General features: G+C 45.6%; 1 long non-coding RNA gene and 1 other non-coding gene across 2 annotated transcripts; one reads left to right on the top strand and one right to left on the bottom strand.

Moving 5' to 3' along the window:
• Positions 1-213: 213 nt before the first annotated feature.
• On the top strand, positions 214-22,227 carry LOC101177002. The gene is made up of 3 exons (XR_001115599.2): positions 214-408; positions 19,619-19,720; positions 22,048-22,227. It is a non-coding gene; the product is annotated as an uncharacterized LOC101177002 (long non-coding RNA).
• On the bottom strand, positions 6,158-6,291 carry LOC115834944. The gene has a single exon (XR_004029929.1). It is a non-coding gene; the product is annotated as a U8 small nucleolar RNA (small nucleolar RNA).
• Positions 22,228-25,394: the final 3,167 nt, after the last annotated feature.

The following is a 25,394-nucleotide window of genomic DNA, read 5'->3' as shown; positions in this document are numbered from 1 at the left end:
AAGATTGACAGTGAAAGTCTAGGCAGAAAAAAACAGGACAGAAAAAGAAGAGAGGAGTGGTGGAAATGTCAACAGATTCCTAGTGGAAATATTTGCTCACAGCCATCAAGCTGTACAAGTTTGAAAAAGTAAGATCAACAAAATATATTACAAGCATCTTTCTGAACTGGCTCTCAACCTTTTCTTTTTCCCTCCTCCCGTTCTATTTATACACATCACAGTCCCAAGAATAACACAAGAAATTCTCCAAGTTTCCAAGAAGGGAAGATGGAGTGGAGGGTGCCCACCCTATCTCCAGTGGACAGCCCCTGGGCTACTCCTCTCCAGATGAGAAAATGCTCACTTCAGCCAACTGCAGAATGGTCCCCTTTATTTTCTTGGGTATCATTGGGGAATGAGTTCCTTCATGTAAGTAAAATTTCACTGTCACTCATTAGGATGGCTAATATCCAAATAAACAGAACAGAAAATAACAACTGGTGAGGACGCTGGGAAATTGGAATCCTTGTACGTTGCTGGTGGGAACGTAAAATGGCGCCATTGCTGTAGAAAACAGTAATGACGTTCCTCAAAAACTTAACCCTAAAATTACCATATGATCTAGCAATTATGCTTCAGAGTATGTTCCCAAAAGAAATGAAAGCAGGCACTGATATGGCATGGCTCTGGGTCCCCACCCAACTCTCACCTTGAATTGTAATCCCCACATGTCCAGGGAGGGACCTGGTAGGAGGAGGTGATTGGATCATGGAACCAGTTTCCCCCATGTTGTTCTCATGATAGTAAGTTCTCACGAGATTCGATGGTATTATAAGGGGCTTTCCCTTGACTCACACTCTCTCCTGCCGCCTTGTGAAGAAGGTGCCTGCTTGCCCTTTGCCTTCCACTATGACCATAAGTTTCTTGAGGCTTCCCCAGCCATGGGGAACTGTAAGTCAATTAAGCCTCTTTTGTTTATAGATTACCCAGTCTCAGGTAATATATCAGGCAGTATCTTTACAGCAGTGTGAAAATGGACTAATACAGGGACTCAAACAGATACTTGTACTTCCACATTTCTAACAGCTAAACTGTGGAAGCAACTTAAGTGTCCACTGATAGACCAATGGAGAAACACAATGTGGAACATACATACAGTGGAATAGAGTTCAGCCTTAAAAGAGAAGGTCATTCTTTTTTTTTTTGAGACAGAATCTTGCTCTGTCACCCAGGCTGGAGTGCAGTGGCGCTATCTTGGCTCACTGCAACCTCTGCCTCCTGGGTTCACGCCATTCTCCTGCCTCAGCTTCCCGAGTGGCTGGGACTACAAGCACCCGCCACCATGCCCGGCTAATTTTTTTTTGCATTTTTGGTAGAGACGGGGTTTCACTGTGTTAGCCAGGATGGTCTCCATCTCCTGACCTCGTGATCCACCCGCCTCAGCCTCCCAAAGTGCTGGGATTACAAGCGTGAGCCACCACGCCCGGCCATTTTTTTTGTTTGTTTTTTTGAGACAGGGTCTTGCTCTGTCATCCAGGCTGGAGTGCAGTGGCGTGATCTCGGCTCACTGCAACCTCTGCCTCCCAGGCTCAAGTGGTCCTCCCACCTCAGCCTCCCAAGTAGCTGGGGCTATGGGCGTGCACCACTATGCCTAGCTGATTTTTGTACATTTTTAGTAGAGACAGGGTTTCACAATGTTGCCCAGGCTAGTTTTGAACTCCAGAACTCAAGTACTCTGACCACCTCAGCCTCCTGAAGTGCTGGGATTACAAGCATGAGCCACTGCGACTGGCCTAAATTGTCTAGCTTTTAATCTGCCTCATTGCACCTGACAGCTACAAACTACAACCCTTCCCTGTTCCTGAATTTTCTTCCAAAACACATCTGCAATGCCACTGCCATGCCTGCAAAGCACGGATGACTCTTCATTAGAATAGGCAGAAATTCACCTCCCAATCCGACCCCAATCTACCTCCAATTTACCTCATCTCCTGCACCCCCATCCCTAACCCCATGCATGATAATCATAGTCATTTTTTTTTTTTTTTAAACAGAGTTTCGCTCTTGTTGCCCAGGCTGGAGTGCAATGGCACAATCTCTGCTCACTGCAACCTCTGCCTCCCGGATTCAAAGGATTCTCCTGTCTCAGCCTCCCAAGTAGCTGGGATTACAGGTACTTTCCACCATGCCGGCCATTTTTGTTGTATTTTTAGCAGAGACAGGGTTTCATCATATTGGTCAGGCTGGTCTCGAACTCCTGATCTTGTGATCACCTCGGCCTCCCAAAGTACTGGAATTACAGGCGTGAGCCACTGCGCCCAGCCTTTTTTTCATGACTTTAATACTGTAAGGAATGGCACAGCTCCAAATCCTCACAAATATACCTCATTCTTCATAGTATATGTTTCTCTGCCTTATGAAACTGTATGCTCCTCAAGTCCAAATTAATTCCAGCGTCACCTTGGTTGGTCCCACACTGACCTCTAGCCTAAATTAATCACTCTCTCCTCAGGGGATTCAGCATATTTGTTTCTACGTTGGATGACCTTTGCATAAGGAACCAACCGGCTGTTTGCTCAGAAGGAGGCTGTGGCAGCATAGGCACTTACACTGTCATATTCAACATACTAAATTCTAGATACCTGCCTGGCTGTCTCTTCTGCTACAAGATCAAGTCTTATTTAGTTTTCTGTCCCAGTGTCTAGCACAGTGCCTTGAATGGGGAGACACTCAGCCATCATTTACTAAATTGAAATGAATTGTTGAGAATGCATTGCAGATGCACCTGAATTGGGAGTTACCAAAAAGAGAGAGAAGAGGAAATTGTACTGGAGCCAATGATAAATTTAATGTAATTCATAGTTATGAACACAGAGATCGTGTCAGCATGTGAAACTCTAGTGAATGAATTAGGGCAGCAGTCCCCAACCTTTTGGGGACCAGGGACCGGTTTCATGGAAGACAATTTTTCCATGGACCAGAGGTGGGGAAGATGAAACTGCTCCACCTCAGATCATCAGGCATTAGATTCCCACACAGAGCACGCAACCTAGATCCCTCACATGCGCAGTTCACAATAGGATTCCTGCTCCTATGAGAATCTAATGCTGCCGCTGATCTGACAGGAGGCGGAGCTCAGGCAACAATGCTGGCTCACCAGCCGCTCACCTCCTGCTGTGCTGCGGGTTCCTAACAGGCCACAGGCCGGTACCTTCACAGAAGAAACAACCTGGGCCCCTCGCCTATTGTTGGTGTGTCGCTTCCCACAGTCACACCCTCTTGTACCTGTCTCTGGGAGGAAAACACAAGGTGTCAGTAAGTTTGAAATTTCCCGGCCAGGCGCGGTGGCTCAGGCCTGTAATCCCAGCACTTTGGGAGGCCGAGGCGGGCGGATCACGAGGTGAGGAGATCGAGACCATCCTGGCTAACACGGTGAAACCCCCGTCTCCACTAAAAATACAAAAAATTCTCTGGGCGTGGTGGCGGGCGCCTATAGTCCCAGCTACTCCGGAGCCTGAGGCAGGAGAATGGCGTGAGCCCAGGAGGCAGAGCTTGCAGTGAGCGGAGATTGTGCCACTGCACTCCAGCCTGGGCGACAGAGCGAGACTCCGTCTCAAAAAAAAAAAAAAAAAAAGAAATTTCCCATCCATGAGTTTTTCATTTTTTCATCTTCTTGGTGCAGGGAATTCCAAGTATTTAAGAAAGCAAAATGAGGCTGGGTGCAGTGGCTCACGCCTGGAATCAATCCCAGCATGTTGGGAGGCCGAGGCTGGTGTATCACTTGAGGCCAGGAGTTCAAGATCAGCCTGGCCAAAATGGCGAAACCCTGTCTCTAATAAAAAATACAAAAATTAGCTGGGCATGGTGGTACGTGCCTGTAGTCCCAGCTACTGGGGAAGCTGAGGCAGGAGAATCCCCTCCTCGTTAAACCCAGGAGACGGAGGCTGCAGTGAGCCTAGATGGTGCCACTGCACTCCAACCTGGCGACAGAGCGAGACCCTGTCTCAAAACAAAACAAAACAAAACAACACAAAAAAAATTCCGTACACATCTCTTTTGTACTGCATACATACAGATGGATGGATGGATGGACGGACAAGTATTTTACTTTGAATAATTCAAAAGAAGTATTACCTTTGTTGCCGAGCACGGTGGCTCACACCTGTAATCCCAGCACTTTGGGAGGCCGAGGTGGGAGGATCAGAAGTTCAGGAGTTTGAGACCAGCCTGGCCAATATGGTGAAACCCCATCTCTACTAAAAATACAAAAATTAGCTGGGCATGGTGGCGGGCGCCTGTAGTCCCAGCTACTCAGGAGGCTGTGGCAGAATTGCTGGAACCTGGAAGGCAGAAGTTGCAGTGAGCAGAGATCGTGCCACTGCACTCCAGCCTGGGCGACAGAGCGAGACTGTCTTAAACCAAAAAAAAAACAACAAAAAAAGAAGTATTGCCTTTCTTATCTCTCCCACAGTCCAGAATGCTGTAGCTCCATTTCTAGGCTAAACAGAAAGATGGGTCTTCCTGAAAAAATGATTTAAAAATAATTTCTTTTTAGGGCTGAGCATGGTGGCTCACACCTGTAATGTCAGCATTCTGGGAGGCAGACCAGCTTGGGCAACAAAGCAAGACCCCTTCTCTACAAAGTAAATACATAAATAAATTAGCTGAGCATGGTGGTACACACCTGTAGTTCCAGCTACTCCAGAGGCTGAGGTAGGAGGATCGCTTGGGTCCTGGAGTTTGACACTGCAGTGAACTATGATCACACTACCGCACTCCAGCCTGACAGCCTGGCTCCTCCCTAGTATTTCTAACGTGCATCCAAAGTCAAGAACTACTGCATATAAACAGTTCTGCAGCTTGTATTTTTGTTTTGTTTTTGTTTTTCTAACAATATGTCTTATAGATCCTTGCATAGGAATATATGAGTGCTCTCTTTTTATTTGTATTATTTATTTATTTATTTATTTATCTTTGAGATGGAGTCTCACTCTGTCGCCCAGGCTGGAGTGCAGTGGCGCAATCTCGGCTCACTGCAAGCTCCGCCTCCCGGGTTCACGCCATTCTCCTGCCTCAGCCTCTCCGAGTAGCTGGGACTACAGGCACCCGCCACCACGCCCGGATAATTTTTTTTTTGTATTTTTTAGTAGAGACGGGGTTTCACCGTGGTCTCGATCTCCTGACCTCGTGATCCGCCCGCCTCGGCCTCCCAAAGTGCTGGGATTACAAGCGTGAGCCACCGCGCCTGGCCTGAGTGCTCTCTTTTTAATAGCTGCATAGTATTCCACCAGATGTTAGAGTATGAAGGCATTTATGGACATCAGATAGTTCTCTTTTTTTCTGAGATGAAGTCTCACTCTCTTGCCCAAGCTGGAGTGCAGTGGCACAATCTCGGCTCACTGGAAAGTCCACCTCCCGAATTCAAGCGATTCTCCTGCCTCAGCCTCCCGAGTAGCTGGGACTACAGGCATGCACCACCATGCCCGGCTAATTTTTTTTTTTTTTGAGACGGAGTCTCACTCTGTCGCCCAGGCTGGAGTGCAGTGGCGAGATCTCGGCTCACTGCAAGCTCCGCCTCCCGGGTTCATGCCATTCTCCTGCCTCAGCCTCTCCGGGTAGCTGGGACTACAGGCGCCTGCCACCACGCCCGGCTAATTTTTTGTATTTTTAGTAGAGACGGGGTTTCACCATGGTCTCGATCTCCTGACCTCGTGATCCGGCCGCCTCGGCTTCCCAAAGTGCTGGGATTACAAGCGTGAGCCACCGTGCCCGGCCTAATTTTTTTTTTTTTTTTTAGTAGAGACGGGGTTTCACTATGTTGGCCAGGCTGCTCTTGAACTCCTGACCTCATGATCTGCCCGCCTTGGCCTCCCAAAGTGCTGGGATTACAGGAGTGAGCCACCACACCTGGCCTGATAATTTTCAATATTTTGCTCTCACAAGAAATGCTGAAACAAATCACCTTTTATATCTATTGTTTTGCACATATGTATGTACAGCTGTTAAAGTCCTACAAATACCATTGCTGAGTGAAATAATAAGATCACTTGTAATTTTGCTAAATATTTATAAGTTCGCTATTTAGTTAACTACTTGTAATTTTGCTAAATCTTCCATGATAAACATTTGATAGACATTATTAAATTGTGCTATGAGGTTTAATTTTTTTTCATGACAAATCAGATATGAACAATCAGAGTTTGCAAGTCCTGATTACACAGAGACATTAATTATGGATCATGCAAACTCCAATTATCATGTTCTATCTGCCCTCCAAAACGAGGAACAGGTAAGGATTATCCCACCTGATGATAGGATTAAATTATTAATCCAGGTTTATAAAAAGTTTTTAGAGTGACAAGGTGTGATTTTATTTTAGAGACACATATGTGAAGACATGATTACTGTGTTTGGTTTAAATTTCAAAAAGTGACAAGAGATTGCAGAAGTGGATCATTTGTCATTCATTGTTACGGTTACAGTGTCTTTCCTGATAGGGCTGGTTGGCGGCTCAGTTTCTTGTTCTTTCTTGTCATTAAAGAGTTTTGTTCTCAGAAAGGAAATAATCTGTGCTCTTTGATGTGGTTCAGAAAAAAGAGACCAACACCACATTTTAAAACTCTTTGTGGCAGATCGTCCACGAGCAGCTCTTTAAGAGAAGCAGCTCACAGAGCTCTGGCTCAAACAAGAGAAGTTTTTAGAGAACATGGAGAATGTCTGACTCTGGAAGAATTTCCTCAAGAAAACACAAAAGCAAAGAATGGAAAATGCAAACGCAATTATTCTTCCTCTGATGGGAATAACTTTCCAGCTCAAATGAATATTTATTTGTTTTTGTGTGTGTGAGAGACAGGGTCTCGCTCTGTCACCCAGGCTGGAGAGCAGTGGCACGATCTCGGCTCATTGCAAACTCCACCTCCCGGGTTCAAGCAATTCTGCCACAGCCTCCCGAGTAGCTGGGACTACAGGCACCCGCCACCATGCCCAGCTAATTTTTGTATTTTTAGTATAGACAGAGTTTCACTCTGTTGGCCAGGCTGGTCTCAAACTCCTGGCCTCAAGTCACCTGCTTGCCTTGGCCTCCCAAAGTGCTGGGATTACAAGCATGAACCATCTCCCCCGGCCTCAAGTGAATCTGAGCTTTGAGGCTATGCCAGAAGCTGAAGACAGTAAATCAAGCACTAAATTAGAAACACACTCTTCAGATGGGCACAGTTGCTCATGCCTGTAATCCTAATGCTTTGGGAGGCCAAGGCCAGAGGATCGCTTGAGCCCAGGAGTTTGAGACCAGCCTGGGTGACACAGAGTGTAGAGACCCCATCTCTACAAAATAAATAAATAAATAAATAAATAAATAAATAAATAAATAAAAAGTAAAAAAAAAAAAAAAAATCAGCTGGATGTGGTGGTTCCCTCCTGTAGTCTCAACTACTTGGGAGGACTGCTTGAGCCCAGAAGTTTGAGGCTGCAGTGAGTTATGATTGTACCACAGTACTCCAGCCTGGGTGACAGAGCCAGACCTTGTCTCTGAAAAAATAAATAAAAAGAAACATCCTCTTGTACAAAAAAGTGTTTTGCTTTAGAGCAAAAATAGACACCATTTGGACGTTTCCACGTTTATATACGATTGAGGATTCCACTCTATGTCTCTCTTCTCCTTCCTTCTTGAATTCTCCTTTCTCCTCCTCCTCTGAGAGAGAGACAACAGACAGACACAAAGACAGATACATGGAGATACAGACGGAAACAGAACAGATCTTCTGGCATGACATGTTTTTAAAATAGCTGTCAGGATGTGCTGAGAGAAATGGACCATCATAAAATAGATCATTTTTATGTCAAACGAGTGTTACGATATGTTTATATTTCTTTTTTTTTTTTTTTTTTTTGAGGCAGAGTTTCACTCTTTCACCCAGGCTAGAGTGAACTGGCATGATCTCGGCTCGGTGCAACTTCTGCTACCTGCGTTCAAGCGGGTAGCAGAGGTTGCCTCCTGAGTAGCCTCAGCCTCAGCCTCAGCCTCCCAAGTATCTGGAACTACAGGCATGTGCCACCATGCCTGACAAATTTTGGTATTTTTAGTAGAGCTGGGGTTTCACCATGTTGGCCAGCCTGGTCTCGAACTCCTGACCTCGGGCGATCCACCTGCCTCAGCCTCCCAAAGTGCTAGGATTACAGGCATGAGACACCATGCCTGGCCAGATATTCATATATATATATATATATATATACACACACACACACACATATACACACATATATATATACATATAAACACACATGTATATACACACACACATATATACATATATATACACACACACACATATATATATATATATATTTTTGTTTTTTGAGATGAAGTCTTGCTCTGTCGCCTAGGCTAGAGTGCAGTGGTACGATCTTGGCTCACTGCAACCTCCACCTCCCGGGTTCAAGCAATTCTCCTGCCTCAGCCAGCCGAGTGGCTAGAATTACAGGCACATGCCACCCTACCAGGCTAATTTTTGTATTTTTAGTAGAGGCGGTGGTTCACAATGTTGGCCAGCCTGGTCTTGAACTCCTGACCTCAAATGATCCACCTGCCTCGGCTTTCCAAAGTGTTGGGATTACAGGCGTGAGCCACCGTGCCCGGCCTCCTATATTTCTTGAAGAAATTTGAGCATCACCCTTTGAATTGTATCAGTTGAAGTTCTGTGATAGAAAGCAATAGAAATTGACTCATGAATGTAAGCCAAAAAAGGTTATTTCAGTGACACTGAGAAGCTCACAAAATTAAAAGCAGGAACCAGGACAGGTCTGGGAACCATAGTGGCAGAGGCCTGTAAGAAACTTCTGTTGGGGATCTTGCTATCTAATGATTTATTCAAATTCCCAGGAAAAGTAATCTGATTGCATTAGCTTGACCACGTGCCTACCTCTTTTTTTTATTATTATTTATTTATTTGTTTATTTATTTATTTATTTTTTTATTTTTTTGAGACGGAGTCTCGCTCTGTCGCCCAGGCTGGAGTGCAGTGGCGCAATCTTGGCTCACTGCAAGCTCCGCCTCCCGGGTTCACGCCATTCTCCTGCCTCAGCCTCTCGAGTAGCTGGGACTACAAGCGCCCGCCACCACGCCCGGCTAATTTTTCTTGTATTTTTAGTAGAGACAGGGTTTCACCGTGGTCTCGATCTCCTGACCTCGTGATTCGCCCGCCTCGGCCTCCCAAAGTGCTGGGATTACAGGCGTGAGCCACCGCGCCCGGCTATTTATTTATTTATTTATTTATTGAGACGGAGTCTCGCTCTGTCGCCCAGGCTGGAGTGCAGTGGCGCGATCTCGGCTCGCTGCAAGCTCTGCCTCCTGGGTTCACGCCATTCTCCTGCCTCAGCCTCTCCGAGTAGCTGGGACTACAGGCGCCCGCCGCAACGCCCGGCTAATTTTTTGTATTTTTAATAGAGACGGGGTTTCACCGTGGTCTCAATCTCCTGACCTCGTGATCCGGCCGCCTCGGCCTCCCAAAGTGCTGGGATTACAAGCGTGAGCCACCGCGCCCGGCCGACCACGTGCCTACCTCTTGTGATCAGGGGCTGAGTCTGACACCAGCAAGGGGAGAGGGAAGTTGAGAAATATGATGGCCAGACTGCAAATGCTGCCCCCCAAATCACTCAGTAATTTATAACCATACATATTGGATCTGGGTAAATAAAAGTGTTATATTGAGATGCTGATCACAGCTATGACTTTGCTCTTCATGAAAATGGGTAGAGGCTGGGTGCAATAGTTCATGCCTGGAATCCCAGCACTTTGGGAGGCCAAGGTGGGGGGATCGCATGAGGCCAGGAGTTCAAAACCAACCTGGCCAAACTGGCGAAAGCCCATCTCTAATAAGAATACAAAAAATTAGCCAGGCCTGGTTGCACATGCCTATAATCCCAGCTACTAGAGAGGCTGGCTCACGAGAATCACTTGAACCCAGGAGGCAGAGGTTGCAGTGAGCCAAGATTGTGCTACTACACTCCAGCCTGGGCGACAGAGCAAGACTTTGTCTCAAAAAATAAAAAGAAAAAGAAAATGGGTAGAAATCTTGATTAGGATTAGACCTGGACAAAGATATTTCCAAAAGTCCCTGGTGAAACTGAAAAGTAATAAACATATTTCAGTCTTCAGACTGTGTCTATCATTTTTTTAAGTGTTGAAAAAGTAATGTGCCAATCTTTGTACTCCTATGTTCATAGTAGTACTACTCACAATAGCCAAAGGATAGAAGCAACTCAAGCGCCCCTTGTTTCTTCCATTCATGAATGAACAAAATGTAGTGCGTACATACAATGGAACATTCAGCCTTAAAAAGGAAGGAAATTCCGACACATGCTCCAACATTGATGAACCTGGGAGACATGACGCTAAGTGAAATAAGCCAGACACAGAAAGACAAAGAGTGCACGATTGCACTTGTATGTGGTATCTATGATAAAATAGTCAAATTCATAGAATCAAAGAGTGGAATGGTGGTTGCCAGGGACTTGAGTAGGAGGCAGTGGGGAATTATCGTTTGATGGGTACAGAGTTTCATTTCAGTCGTTGTTTTTTTTTGTTTTTTGTTTTTTTGAGACAGAGTCTTGCTCTGTTGTCTAGGCTGGTGTTCAGTAGCGACATCTCGGCTCACTGTAACCTCCGCCTCCCAGGTTCAAGCGATTATTTTGCCTCAGCCTCCAGAGTAGCTGGGATGACAAGCGTGCGCCACCATGCCCAGCTAATTTTTGCACTTTTAGTAGAGACGGGCGTTTTGCCATGTTGGCCAGGCTGGTCTCAAACTCCTGATCTCAGGTGATCTGCCCACCTCGGCCTCTCAAAGTGCTGGGATTATAGGCGTGAGCCACTGGGCCTGGCCACATTTTTTTTTTTAAGGCAGTGGGCAATAGTAGAGATGCCTGCAGCACAACTAAGGAGGGTGAAAAAGGAGGTGGGAGGACTATTGTCAGACAGCCTTCCTATACCACGGATTTCTGCAATGGATTGGCTTGGCTGATTCCAAGTATCATAGTTGGTCATTCTTTAATTTATAGAATAAAAAATCCACGAGTTCTAAAGGAACATTTCGAAGCCAGGAAAAGACTTTTTTTTAATGTATGTTACAAGTCTAGCTGGTAATCCAAAGCCCTCCTGCATTGACACGGGCTTTCCTCTCTTGAGTTGCTCTGCAGAGCCCAGGAAAATAATAAAACCTTTATGACCAAGAGTACTATTTCATTTCCTTTCTAAACGAAACCCATGAAAGGCCACCCATGCTGGCTGGTGTGGATGCAGGCGAAACTTAACTGTAAATTGAAGCAACCATATTTCTTCTGCCTCTATGTTGAAAAAGCAAACAAAAAAAGAATAAAACAAAAATGAATATAATTTAAATATACAGCAACTACTGGTTTTCATCTTAATAACTTACAATTGATGAAGCTGGGAGGTTATCTACTGGTTTTTCATGTGGTTAGTTTCAAAATATGACTTATCCTCTCCAGGCCGTGGCTTTCTGGCTGGTTCAATTTACTTTCCCCAGTTCTTTGGCCCCTTTTCTGCACAAATGCCCTCCCAGCCCTCAAAGGCCCTCCCCGCTTCTGAAACTATCTCCCACAACCATCAAGATTCTTTCTAGGCCGGGCGCGGTGGCTCACGCCTGTAATCCCAGCACTTTGGGAGGCCGAGGTGGGCGAATCGCCTGAGGTCGGGAGTTTGAGACCAGCCTGACCCACACAGAGAAACCCCATCTCTACTAAACACACAAAATTAGCCAGGCTTGGTGGCACATGCCTATAATCCCAGCTACTTGGGAAGCCTGAAGCAGGAGAATCGCTTGAACCTGGGAGGTGGAGGTTGCAGTGAGCCGAGATCGCACCATTGCACTCCAACCTGGGCAACAAGAGCAAAACCCCGTCTCAAAAAAAAAAAAAGATTCTTTCTAGAAAGACTTCTATAGAAAATCTTTTCTAGGCTGGGCACAGTGGCTCACACCTGTAATCCCAGCACTTTAGGAGGCCAAGGCGGGCAGATCACTTTGAGCCCAGGAGTTTGAAACCAGCCTGGGAAACATGGCAAAACCCTTTCTCTTCAGAAAATCCAAAAATATTAGCCAGGCATGGTGGTGCTCACCTGTGGTCCTGGCTTCTTGGGAGGCTGAGGCAGGAGTATTACCTGAGCCTAGGAGGTCAAGGCTGCAGTGACCTCCAATTATTGTGCCACTGCACTCCAGCCTGGGTGACAGAGTGAGACCCTGTCTCAAAACAAAAACAAAAACAGAAAAAACACACAAAAATCCTTTCTGGAAAGTCTTCTTGGACCTCTTCAGATCTCTTCCTCCAGTGAATTCTGTGACACTAATTACTTTCCCCCCCCATGATACATAGGGCTTTGGGCTATGAAAGTATAATTTTCAAAAAGATAAAAGCCTGACTCTCATACAAATGTAGAATGAACACATGTCAATTATGTATGTAACTAATTCACAAGGGTGCCAGGAGGATGTAAAACTAGTTCAAGGGAGAATTCAAAGAACAGAGGTCTATGTAGTCAGACAGGAAAGGCAGCCAAAAATAAGCTTTTTTTTTTGAGACAGTCTTGCTCTGTCGTCCAGGCTGGAGTGCAGTGGCACAATCTTGGCTCACTGCAACCTCCACCTCCTGGGTTCAAGCGATTCTCCTGCCTCAGCCTCCTGAGTAGCTGGGACTACAGATGTGTGCCACCACACCCAGCTAATTTTTGTATTTTTAGTAGAGACGGGGTTTCACCATATTGGCCAGGCTGGTCTTGAACTCCTAGGCTCAGGTGATCCGCCTGCCTCAGCCTCACAAAGTGCTGGGATTACAGGCATGAGCCACCACGCCCAGCCAAGAATAAATTTTCTAAATCACAGGCAAAACTGGTTAATGTACTAACAGGCAATAGAACGGTAACCTTCCGAGTTATCTTGGATACTCTTGGAAATCTACTAGTTAACATGTAACTTGAGAGAATCTGAGCCTTCGTCATTAGTAAATAGCAAGAAAACAAAAGTGTATCTCCCAATATTAAATAATCCTTGGGCGGGCTCTGGGCTAGATATGCTCCAGTATGATATTGAAATCTCCCAGTATTAAATAATCCTTGGGCAGGCTCTGGGCTAGCTATGTTCCGGCATGATATTGAAAGATATGCAGGAGTCCTTTCAGCTTATATCCAAGTTTTTGGATAATTTGCCTTCACTGGGTCAATCACCCCATTTGATAAGAGGAAATACAAGTCTTGAGAGATTAGTTTACTTGATCACACAATTGGTAGGAGCTGAGCTAGAACATGAAACTAAGTCAGTGTGGCTATAGCTTATACTTCTCCAAATGCATACTAAAGGGTTACAGACCCGCAGCCAGTGGAGTTAGCAGAGAACACGTCTCACTTGTGTGTGCACATGGGAATCCAGGGGATATGAAATTTTTTTTAACCAGGGGATAAAAAATTGTTTGTTTTTTTGAGACAGGGTCTTGCTCTGTCACCCAGGCTGGAATACAGTGGTGTAATCACAGCTTGCTGCAACCTAGACTTCTGGGGCTCAAGCAATCCTTCCACCTCAGCCTCCTGAGTAGCTGGTACTACAGGCATGCACCACCACGCCCAGCTAATTTTTTTATTTCTTGTGGAGATGGGGTCTCAGTATGTTGCCCAGGCTGGTCCCAAACTCTTGGGCTCCAGCCACCCTCCAGCCTCAGCCTCCAAAAAGCTGGGATTACAGGTGTGAGCCACCATGCCTGACTGACAAATGCTTATTGATTGTTGTGAAGGTCCAGTGGCCGGCCAGGCGCGGTGGCTCACGCTTGTAATCCCAGCACTTTGGGAGGCCGAGGCGGGCGGATCCCGAGGTCAGGAGATCCAGACCACGGTGAAACCCCGTCTCTACTAAAAATACAAAAAAAAAAAAATTAGCCGGGCATGATGGTGGGCGCCTGTAGTCCCAGCTACTCGGAGAGGCTGAGGCAGGAGAATTGCGTGAACCCGGGAGGCGGAGCTTGCAGTGAGCCGAGATTGCGCCACTGCACTCCAGCCTGGGCCTGGGCGACAGAGCGAGACTCCATCTCAAAAAAAAAAAAAAAAAAAGGTAAGTCCAGTGGCCTAGCTAGACTACCTTTCAATACCACTGGTGAGAAACAACAGCTTAGTAACTAGCTGATCTTAGGTGCCATTTAGCAAAAGAGTTAAATGACTGTATGTTTCATTTTATTGGCTAGATTATAATTTTGAGGCCAGGTGTTTGAGACCACGTATTTGGAATTCACACTTACCCAGTATTTGTTGAGTACCATCTGTGGCAGATTACATTCCTTTTTTTTTTTTTTCTGAGACGAAGTTTCGCTCTTCTTACCCAGGCTGGAGTGCAATGGCACAATCTCGGCTCACTGCAACCTCTGCCTCCTGGGTTCAAGCGATTCTCCTGCCTCAGCCTCCCACGTAGCCGGGATTACAGGCATGTGCCGCCACGCCTGGCTAATTTTGTAGTTTTAGTAGAGACGGGATTTCCCCATGTTGGTCAAGCTGGTCTCAAACTCCCGACCTCAGGTGATCCGCCGGCCTTGGCCTCCCAAAGTGCTGGGGTTACAAAGTGTGAGCCACTTCACCCAGCAGATTATATTTTTTAAAGGTAGCCACACCTACATATTTATCCCACCTCACACGCCCTTCCTACAGTGGGAATGACACCCTTTCCAGGGAAAGGAAATCCAGGTTCCCCCACTGCTTGTATCTGAGCAGTGACTGCTCTAAGGGAACACAGCAGATGTGATGCAGTGATGCTCCCTGATTTCTGAGGTTAGGTAGTAACCATGAGGGAGGAAAATAGGGTTTAGACAAAGGGAAACTAAGACAGATTCACACTGACTTCCTAGAACTAAATCAAAAGGAAAACCCCAACTTTCCACACCTAAGTAATGAAAAGACAGGAGGCTACTCCCTTTGCAAACCCTGCCCTTTTTTCGGTGTGATAGATGGAAAATCAAAAGTACCTCTGATTGGTTGCTTTTTGCAACCAATCAGCCTGACCGTGGGCCACTACTTCGTATACATAGGGTGTAACCAAGTATGTCTGAAATAATCCGTGAGTTCTTGGTCTCGCTGACTTCAAGAATGAAGCCGTGGACCCTCGCGGTGAGTGTTACGGTTCTTAAAGATGATATGTCCGGAGTTTGTTCCTTCAGATGTTCAAATGTGTCCAGAGTTTGCTCCTTCTGGGGGGTTCGTGGTCTAGCTGACTTCACGAATGAAGCTGCAGACCTTCATCGTGGGTGTTACAGCTTTTAAAGGCAGTGCATCTGGAGTTGTTCATTCCTTCCAGTGGGTGGTCTTGCTGGCTTCAGGAGTGAAGCTGCAGACCTTCGCAGTGAGTGTTACCATTCCCAGGGCCAGCAAAGCCTCAAAGAGTGTGCAGCAGCAAGATTTATTGCAAAGAGCAAAATAACAAAACTTAGACACTGCACAAGGGGACCCAAGCAATTGCCACTGCACGCTCTTGCAGCCTGCTTTTATTCCCTTATCTGGCCCCACCCACATCCTGCTGATTGGTCCACTTTACAGAGAGCTGATTGGCCCATTTTACAGAGAGCTGATTGGCCTGTTTTGACAGGGTGCTGATTGGTGCGTTTACAAACCCTAAGCTAGACACAGAGTGCTGATTGGTGCATTTACAATCCTCTAGCTAGACAAAAAAGTTCTGCAAGTCCCCACTAGATTAGCTAGACATGGAGCACTGCCCCTGGGGGAGGTGGGTGAGTCCGGTGGAGAATTCCAGGGCGGTGTGGTAGGACCGGCAGTGCTGGGGGACCCCGCGCACCCTCTGCAGCTGCTGGCCCTGATGCTAAGCCCCTCACGGCCAGGGTGCTAAGCCCCTCACTGCCTGGGGCCGGCAGCGCCAGCCTGTGGGGCCTGCGGAGCCCGCGCCCACCCGGAACTCATGCTGGCCCTGGAGCACCACGCGCAGCCCCGGCTCCCGCCTGTGCCTCTCCCTCCCACACCTCCCCACAAGCAGAGGGAGCCGGCTCCCGCCTCAGCCAGGCCAGAGAGGGGTTCCCACAGTGCAGTGGCAGGCTGAAGGGCTCCTCGAGCACGGCCAGAATGGACGCTGAGGCCGAGGAGACGCCGAGAGCAAGCAAGGGCTGCTAGCACGTTGTCACCTTTCACAAGGAACCAATGGAAAACCTTTAGAGGGTATTTAAACCCCAAAAAATTCCGTAAAGGGGCTCTTGAGCCCCTATGCTGAGCCGGTTCCCACCTTGTGGAGTGTGCTTTTGTTTTCATTTGCTTTTGTTGCTTCATTCTTTCCTTGCTTTGTGTGTTTTGTCCAGTTCTCTGTTCAAAACGCCAAGAACCTGGACACCCTCCGCCAGTAACCGAACGGTTATAGTATCACCTGGTTCTCTATCTTTTCCTCTCTCCAGATGCTTGCCCTTTGAACCTAACCACCACATTGTGAGGAAGCCCACTTGGAGAGACTCTGTGTGGATGTTCTGACCAACGTCCTTGGGCCCCCAGCCAGCAGCTCCATGTGATGAACCCCAGACATGGGAGTGAACAGGGCTTCAGATGATTTCAGCCCACACTCTTCAAGTCTTCCCACGGAGGCCCAGACATCGTGGAGCAGAGGTCAGTTACCCCTGCTGTACCCTCTCTGAATTCCTAACCCACAGAAACCAAGACAGGTAATAAAGGACTTTAGTTTTGTTTTAAGCTACAATGTTTTGGAGTCACTTCTTCCGCAGCAATAGGTAATTAATACACCAGCTATGTTCTTGGCAGTTTGGCATTGCTGGTTTAACTTTTCATCCGCAGTTCAAATGTAAGCGTCGAGGTTTTTTAATTTCAACTTCGCCAAGCCATGAATTTGACCCTTGCCAGGAGCAGGGGCTCACGTCTGTAATCGCAGCACTTTGGCAGGCTGAGGCGTGAGGATAGCTTGAGCTCAGAAGTTCAAGACCAGCCCAGGCAACATAGCAAGGCCCCTACCTACAAAAAAAAAAATTAGCCTGGCCTGGTGGCATGTGCCTGTAATCTCAGCTACTTGGGAGACTGAGGTGGGTGATTTGTTTGAGCCAGGAAGCTGTGTTCATGCCACTGCACTCCAGCCTGAATGACAAAGAGAGACCTTGTCCAAAAAATAAAAAATAAAATAACAACAACAACAACAAAAAAAAACTCTGCTAAATGACATTTCAGCAACTGTTCCAGCCAACGCATAATGACATTTTATAGGGAACTGCTTTGCTAGAGGGGAGACGTACACACTTGTAGCATTATGAAGGTCTCCAGAGGTATCCCTTTAAGCTCTCAATGGCCAACCGTGCTTCTTTATGTTTTCCCAAGGCTCTGAGCTCAGAAATTCCCAGCCTGTGAGGTATGAGAGTTTCCCAAGTCTTCTGCCAAAGAACCTCAGTTCAGGAGAAAAATAAACTCAAGAGTCCTCTGATCAAACCAGTCTTTATTGCAGTCTGACTTGGAGCTTTTGGCCTTAGTGGCAAAGAAGGTGATTAAGTAGTTTTCCCAGGAATAGGCCTAATTCAGCTGAAGTGGACTTTCAGGAATATTCTGTTTAAGAGCATGAGTACATAATACTGCAAAGAGCTGCTTTTTTTCTGTTTTGTTTTTGTTTTTGAGACAGGCATCTCACTATGTTCCCCTGGCTGGCCTCAAACTCCTAGGCTCAAGAGATTTTCCGAGTAGCTGGGACTACAGGTGTGCACCACTGCACACAGCCCTAATCCCATTTTACTTACCCATGTGTTTATTTACTGTCTCCCCGACTAGGATGTTGTATTAGTCTGTTTTCACGCTGCTGATAAAGGCATACCTGAGACTGGGCAATTTACAAAACAAAGAAGTTTAATGGACTTACAGTTCCACGTGGCTGGGGAATCATGTTGGAAGGCAAGGAGGAGCAAGTCATGCCTTACATGGATGACAGCAGGAAAAGAGAGCTTGTGCAGGGGAACTCCTCTTTATAAAACCATCGATCTCGTGAGACTTAATCACTATCACAAGAACAGCAGGGGAAGAGTTGCCCCCATGACTCAATTACCTCCCACCAGGTCCCTCCCACAACACGTGGGAATTCAAGATGAGATTAGGGTGGGGACACAGCCAAACCATATCAGATGTGAACTGCATGCCAACAGGAACCTCTGTGTTTTCACTTATGTATCTCTGGTGCCAAGAGGCTATCAAATAATAAGGGCTGAATAAATAAATGATCCATTTTCACATACTTTTAGGTCATTGTGTAAACATGCTACTGCTACTACTAATAATAATAATATCAATAATACCAACCTGGGCAACATAGCAAGACCTCATCCCTACGAAAAAATAAAAAACATTAGCCAGGTGTGGTGGCACATGCCTGTGGTCCCAGTTACATGGGAGGCTGAGGTGAGAGGATTGCTTGAGTCCAGGAGGTTGAGGCTGCAGTGAGCTGTGATCGCACCACTGTACTCCAGCCTGCATGACAGAGCAAGACCCTGTCTCAAAATTAATAATAATATCAACAGTAACAACTGTTTCATATGGTTAAAATAAAGAGATGGTGAAAAGTATGATTTCATGAATCACACAGCTTATTGCCATACAAAGTTTTTTTCTTTATCAAAATGCTAAACGGGGAAAAATAAAAATCTCATAGAGGCTGGACACAGCTCACACGTGTAATCCCAGCACTTTGGGAGGCTGAAGCAGGCAGATCACCTGAGGTCAGGAGTTCGAGACCAGCCTGGCCAACATGGTGAAACCCTACCTCTACTAAAAATACAAAAATTAGCCAGGCATGGTGGCGGGCACCTGTAATCCCAACTACTCAGGAGGCTGAGGCAGGAGAATAGCTTGATCCTGGTAGGCAGAGGTTGCAGTGAGTCAAGATCACACCATTGCACTCAGCCTGGGTAACAAGAGTGAGACTCTGTCTAAAAAAAAAAAAAAAAAAATTACACTTGATAGATGAAGTACATTAAAAAAAAATTACACTTGATAGACGAAGTCATATAGTGAGTAAGTTCAAACTTTGAGTCCAATTGTTAAAATGGAGTTGCCCAGTTAGGATGGAGGCAGTCTTCTGTGGATGCAAAGTCTAATCAATTTTGAGGTGTAACTTTCTAGGAGAGGTTCTAGGAAGAGATGGCTTGACCAATGCAGCAGAGATCCATGACAACACACAGGCCCCCCAGTGCCGGGGGCGGGGACACAAATTATCTCATCTAATTCTCACAGTTGTTCTATGTAGATATTACTACTCTGCCCATTCTACAGTAAAGAAGTCGAGCTTTAGAGATAGTACAAGTTGGATATTCCTAATCCGAAGATCGGAAATTTGAAATGCTCTAAAATTTGAAACTTTTTGAGACTGACAATGCTCAAAGGAAATGCTCATTGGAGCATTTTGTATTTTGGATTAATGATGCTCAAGTGGTATAATGGAAATATTCTAAAATCCAAAAAAATCTCTAAAACCTGAGACATTTCTGGTTTCAAGCATTTGAGATAAGGGATGCTCAATCTGTATTTATTTTTCCTCAAGTCACATGATTGCAAGCAGAACTAAGCTCAGGCCTGACTCCAAAGCCGGTTTTCTTTTCTTTTAATTTCTTTCTTTTCTTTTAGATGGGATCTCCCTGTGTTGCTCAGGCTGGTCTCGAACTCCTGAGCCCAAGCGTGCATCAGCCTCCCGGTAGCTGTGATTACAGGCATGAGTCACCACTCCTGGTAAAGCCTATTTTCTTAGTCATACAATGCTGTCTCCCTGCCTAAAAAACAGTTTGGAAATTACTGCTCTGGACAGAGAAGCCATTAATCTTTGTTGGTTGATGATGAAGCACTGTACTTGGCAATGGAAGTACCATGTGATCTAGCTCTGGTTGTATTAATCCTTTTTTTTTTTTTTTTAGACAGAAGTCTCGCTCTTGTCCCCCAGACTGGAGTGCAATGGCGCTATCTCGGCTCACTGCAACGTCTGCCTCCCGGGTTCAAGCGATTCTCCTGCCTCAGCCTCCTGAGTAGCTGGGATTACAGGCGCCTGCCACCACGCCCGGCTAATTTTTGTATTTTTGGTAGAGACGGCGTTTCACCATGTTGGCCAGGCTGGTCTCCAACTCCTGACCTCACATGATCTGCCTGTCTTGGCCTCCCAGAGTGCTGGGATTACAGGTGTGAATGCCCGGCCACATCTGATACTTTGAATTTTCCATCTGCCCAGCAGAAAAGGGGGAGGGGTTTGCAGTAGTCTCTGGTGCATTTGTTACTTAGGTGTGGAAAGTTGGGGTTTTCCTTTTGATTTAGTTCTAGGCAGTCAGCATTAATCGGCCTTGGGTTGCCTGACTCCAGACCCTTTTCTTCTGCCTCAGGACCAGGCAACTAGAGGTCACTGCTACAGACCCAAACCCTCTGGAATTATTTAAGATATCCAACCCTAAGCTGTTGACTCTGCCTGGCCTGGCCTTTCTCGAGGAAACTCCAGTACATGCCCTGGCTTCGGCTTTCCCCTCACTCCCACTTCCATCTCCTGACCAAAACCTGGAGCTTCTCCTGTGGCCCTGTGTGGCAGGGTATGCCCCCTTCTCTCAGGAAATCTCTCAGATAAAAGCCATCTGTCAATGACATTGGCCTCTCTGTGCCATCACTCAACCATGTCCACAAATTCTAATCCCACAGGTACAAATTTCAAAACACGGGACACCTGAGTTAATCGGGGGAGAAGCTGATTTAGGAGGCTTCCTGCAGAACTGAGTTGATGGTTTCCAAAACTCCTCTTTTATTCTATCACAGTAATACCTTCATAGTGATATGCACTCATTTATCTGTTTCAGCTCAACTTGGAACCTGTAAACTCTGAAATAAGATATTAAAAATCAGTTTTTTAAATATGGAACTATACCCATCAAAGTATTTCCTACTCTATTTCTTGCCTTATTCAACATCTTCTTGTTGATTGATTCATGTAACTGCCAAAGCCCAGAGTATTTCAGGAGCAGAGACTCCTTAGTTTCCAGAAATATTTTTCTCATTGTTCCCAGTAATAAAATTTTAGTGGCAGCTGGGCACGGTGGCTCACGCCTGTAATCCCAGAACTTTGGGAGGCCGAGGAAGGTAGATCACTTTAGGTCAGGAGTTCGAGACCAGCCTGGCCAACATGGCGAAACCCCATCTCTGCTAAAAATACAAAAAATTAACCAGGCATGGTGGCGCATGCTTGTAATCCCAGTTAGGAGGCTGAGGCAGGTGAATCACTTGAACCCAGGAGAGGCAGAGGTTGCAGTGAGCCGAGATCACACCACTGCACTTCAGCCCGGGTGACAGAGTGAAACACTGTCTCAAAAAATATATCTATATATATTTATTGGAGCACACAGGCACCCAGAGTAAATATTATATTCGCTGACCTCCCTGGCAGCCATGTGTGGCCATATGGCTGAGTTCTGACCAATAGGATGGATGGGTGCAAAGTCCATGTGGCTCACAACCCATCTCTTCTCTCTTCCTCATTGTCCCTTCTTTTTTTTTGAGATGGAGTCTCGCTCTGTCACCCAGGCTGGGGTGCAGTGGCGCGATCTCGGCTCACTGCAGGCTCCACCTCCCAGGTTCACGCCTTTATCCTGCCTCAGCCTCCTGAGTAGCTGGGACTATAGGTGCCTGCCGCCACACCCGGCTAATTTCATTGTCCCTTCTTGCATCCTGGATGCTGGGAATGCTGATGCCACCACATCGGACCATAAGGACTGGTTCCTGAAAACTTCTGCGAGCAGATTGCTTATGCTTCAATTTGTCATCTTGTTAAACAACTGTTAGCTGGGGTTTTCTGCCACTCGCAGAAAAGCCAAATCATTACTAATTCAGTGGCAAATGGTGTAAGTGAAGCAAGCACTCGAGGTGGCAGTGAGTGACAAAATTAATAACTACATGGCTTAGCTGAGATTGCATCCTAAGGACAAGAAAAGCAATAGTAATAATGGCTTGCTTTTTATAGTGCTTTATAATTTTAACATACTTTCAAATGCTTTTTCTCTTTTGATCCTCATAATAACCTCCTTGGCCAGAGAAATAACAGGACTTTGGTGCTGTCGTCCAAGCTGAAAGCCGTCCTCTTCGGCCCTGAGGACACAGCTTTTTCTGCCATAGCCCACTGTCTCCACTGGCTCAATTAGCCAATTAGTGGCATGGTAGAGGGCTGAGATGTTACTTTTTAGGTTCCAATAAAATTCGCAAGTTGGTTTCAATTCTCCTTATAATGATGATAAAGTCAAAGCTCAGAGGAACTGAACGATGGCCTTAAAATTTATATTTTGAAGCCCTAACTCCCAATGTGAATGTAGTTGGAGATTGGCCCTCTTTAAAGAGGTAATTATGGTTAAATGAGGTTACAAGGGCGGGACTTAAGGCAATAAGACTGGTGTGCTGAAAAAAAGGGGAAGAGGCTGGCCGCAGTGCCTCACGGTTGTAATCTCAGCACTTTGGGCATCCAAGGCAGGGGTATGAGACCAGCTTGGGCAACATGGTGAAACCCTGTCTCTACAAAAAATTTAAAAATTAGTGTAGGGGGTGCCAGGTGTGGTGGTTTACACCTGTAATCCCAGCACTTTGGGAGGCCAAGGCAGGCAGATCACCTGAGGTCAGGAGTTCGAGACCAACATGGCGAAACCCCATCTCCACTAAAAATACAAAAATAAGTGGGCATAGTGGCGCACACTTGTAATCCCAGCTACTTGGGAGGCTGAGGTGGGAAGATTGCTTGAGTCCAGGAGTTTGAGGTTACAGTGAGCAATGATTGGGCCACAACAGTCTAGTCTGGCAACAGAGTGAGACACCATTTATAAAAAAGAAAAATAAAATTTTGAAAATAATATAAGAACAAAACATTAATAAATCCACCAGTGTCAGCAGATAGAGACCTAGGCCTCTCAACTTCCAATCCAAGATCTTTCCAGCAGCCCAATCTGCTTCCTTGAAAGTGTAAAGATAGGCCTCCCACCGTCCCAAATCCGCATCCCGTCATTTAGATGTTTAGGGGCTGATAGCATCCTATGTGTAGGCATGAACACAAACACATGCTTAATTTTGAACTATTATTAATCAGAAAAATAGTTTTTTTTATAGAAATAATTGTAATCAAGGTGTGTTTGAAAGTCAATAAATTTGTCAAAATAAATGGAAAAGAAACCATGGGGGAAATCACAAGAAGATACCACTTCATACCCACTAGGGTGACTATAATTTTTTAAAATGGAAAATAAGTATTATTGAGCATGTGGAAAAATCAGAGCCCTCAGACATTGCTGGTAGGAATGAAAAATGCTGCAGCCACTGTGGAAAACAGTATGGCAGTTCCTCAAAAAGTTAAACATAGAATTGCCATGAACCAGTGGTTCCACTCCCAGGTATATACCCAAAAGAACTGATAACAAAAACTCAAACGATTATTTTACATGAATGTTCACAGCATTATTTACAGTGGCCAAAAGGCTAAAACAACCCAAATATCCATCAACTGTCGACTTACTGGATAATCACAATGTGATATATCCATACAATGGAATATTACTTACCTATAAAAAGCTACAAAGTGCTGGGCACAGTGGCTCACACCTGTAATCCTAGCATTTTGGGAGGCTGGAGCGAGAGATCACAAGGTCAGGAGTTCGAGACCAGCCTGACCAACATAGTGAAACCCTGTCTCTACTAAAAATACAAAAATTAGCCGGGCATGGTAGCGCGCGCCTGTAGTCCCAGCTACTTGGGAGGCTGAGGCAGGAGATTCACTTGAACCCGGGAGGTAGAGGTTGTGGTAAGCCAAGATTGTACCACTGCACTCCAACCTGGGCAACAGAGTGAGACTCCATCTCAAAAAAAAAAAAAAAAAAATACAAAGAGGCCAGCATGGTGGCTTACGCCTGTAATCCCAACACTTTGGTAGGCCAAGGTGCGTGGATCACTTGAGGTCAGTAGTTCAAGACCAGCCTGGCCAATATAGTGAAACCCTGTTTCCACTAAAAATATAAAAATTAGCCGGGCATGGTGGCACACGCCTGTAATCCCAACTACTCCAGTGGCTGAGGCAGGAGAATTGCTTGAACCAGGGAGGTGGTGGTTGCAGTGAACCAAGAGTGTGCCACTGTGCTCCAGTCTGAGCGACAGAGTGAGACTTCACCTAAAAACAAACAAACAACAACCAAAAACACAAGTAAAAAAAAGGTACAAAGAACTGATACATGTTACAATGTGGATCAACCTTGAAAACATACTAAATGAAAGAATACAGGTACAAAGGTCACATGTCATATGATTCAATTTACATGAAATGTCTGGAATAGGCAAATCCATAGAGACAAAAAGAAGATTGATGATACAGAGTTTCAGTTTGCAAGATGAAAAAGTTCTGGAGATTTTGGGCCAAGTGAGGTGGCTCCTGCCTGTAATTCCAGCACTTTGGGAGGCCAAGGCGAGCAGATTGCTTGAGCCCAGGAGTTCAAGACCAGCCTGGCCATCACAGCAAGACCCTATCTCTATTAAAAATAATAATTTTAAACAAGTCCTGGGGATCTGTTTGACAACAATAAGAACATACTTAATATACTTAACACTTGGTTAAGATGGCAAATTTTGTTGTATTTTTTCATCACAATGTTTTTAAAAAGTATGAAACCTAGACTTTGCCCTCTGTGTGGCTCCAATTTCTTGGGGGTAAATGGCAAGTAATTTAGTACTATTTACAAACTACTTTCATATACATGATATATCAGGTGCTCCAGGCAGTCCTTGAGATAGATAGAATAATCCCTCTATATCCATGGGGGTTGGTTCCTGGACCCCCGAGGATACCAAAATTCACAGAGGCTCAAGTCCTTTAAATAAAATGGCATAGGACAGGCGTGGTAGCTCCTGCCTGTAATTCCAGCATTTTGGGAGGCCCAGGCGGGCGAATCACCTGAGGTCAGGAGTTTGAGACCAGCATGGCCAACACAGTGAAACCCCGTCCCTACAAAAAATACAAAAAAATTAGTGGGCCTGGTGGCATGTGCCTGTAGTCCCAGCTATTCAGGAGGCTGCGGCAGGAGAATCGCTTGAAACTGGCAGGCGGAGATTGCAGTGAGCCGAGATCGTGTCACTGCACTCCAGCCTGAGTGACAGAATGAGACTCCATCTCAAAAAAAAAAAAAAAAGCATGGTAATTTGTATATAACCTATGCATATCCTCCCCTATACTTTAAATCATCTCTAGATTACTTATAATATTTAATACAATGTAAATGCTATATAAATAGTCATTATACTGCATTGTTTAAAGAACAAGGACAAGGAAAGAAGTCTGTATCTGTTCAGCACAGACACAACCATCCTTTTCTTTTTTTCTGAAAAAAAAAATTTTTTTTTTTTTTGAGACAGAGTT

This window comes from Nomascus leucogenys, chromosome 4 (assembly GCF_006542625.1).
Source record: "Nomascus leucogenys isolate Asia chromosome 4, Asia_NLE_v1, whole genome shotgun sequence".
NCBI classification, from domain to species: domain Eukaryota; kingdom Metazoa; phylum Chordata; class Mammalia; order Primates; family Hylobatidae; genus Nomascus; species Nomascus leucogenys.
The sequence above is the reverse complement of the archived record's forward strand: the minus strand, read 5'-3'. Positions and strand labels throughout refer to the sequence as shown.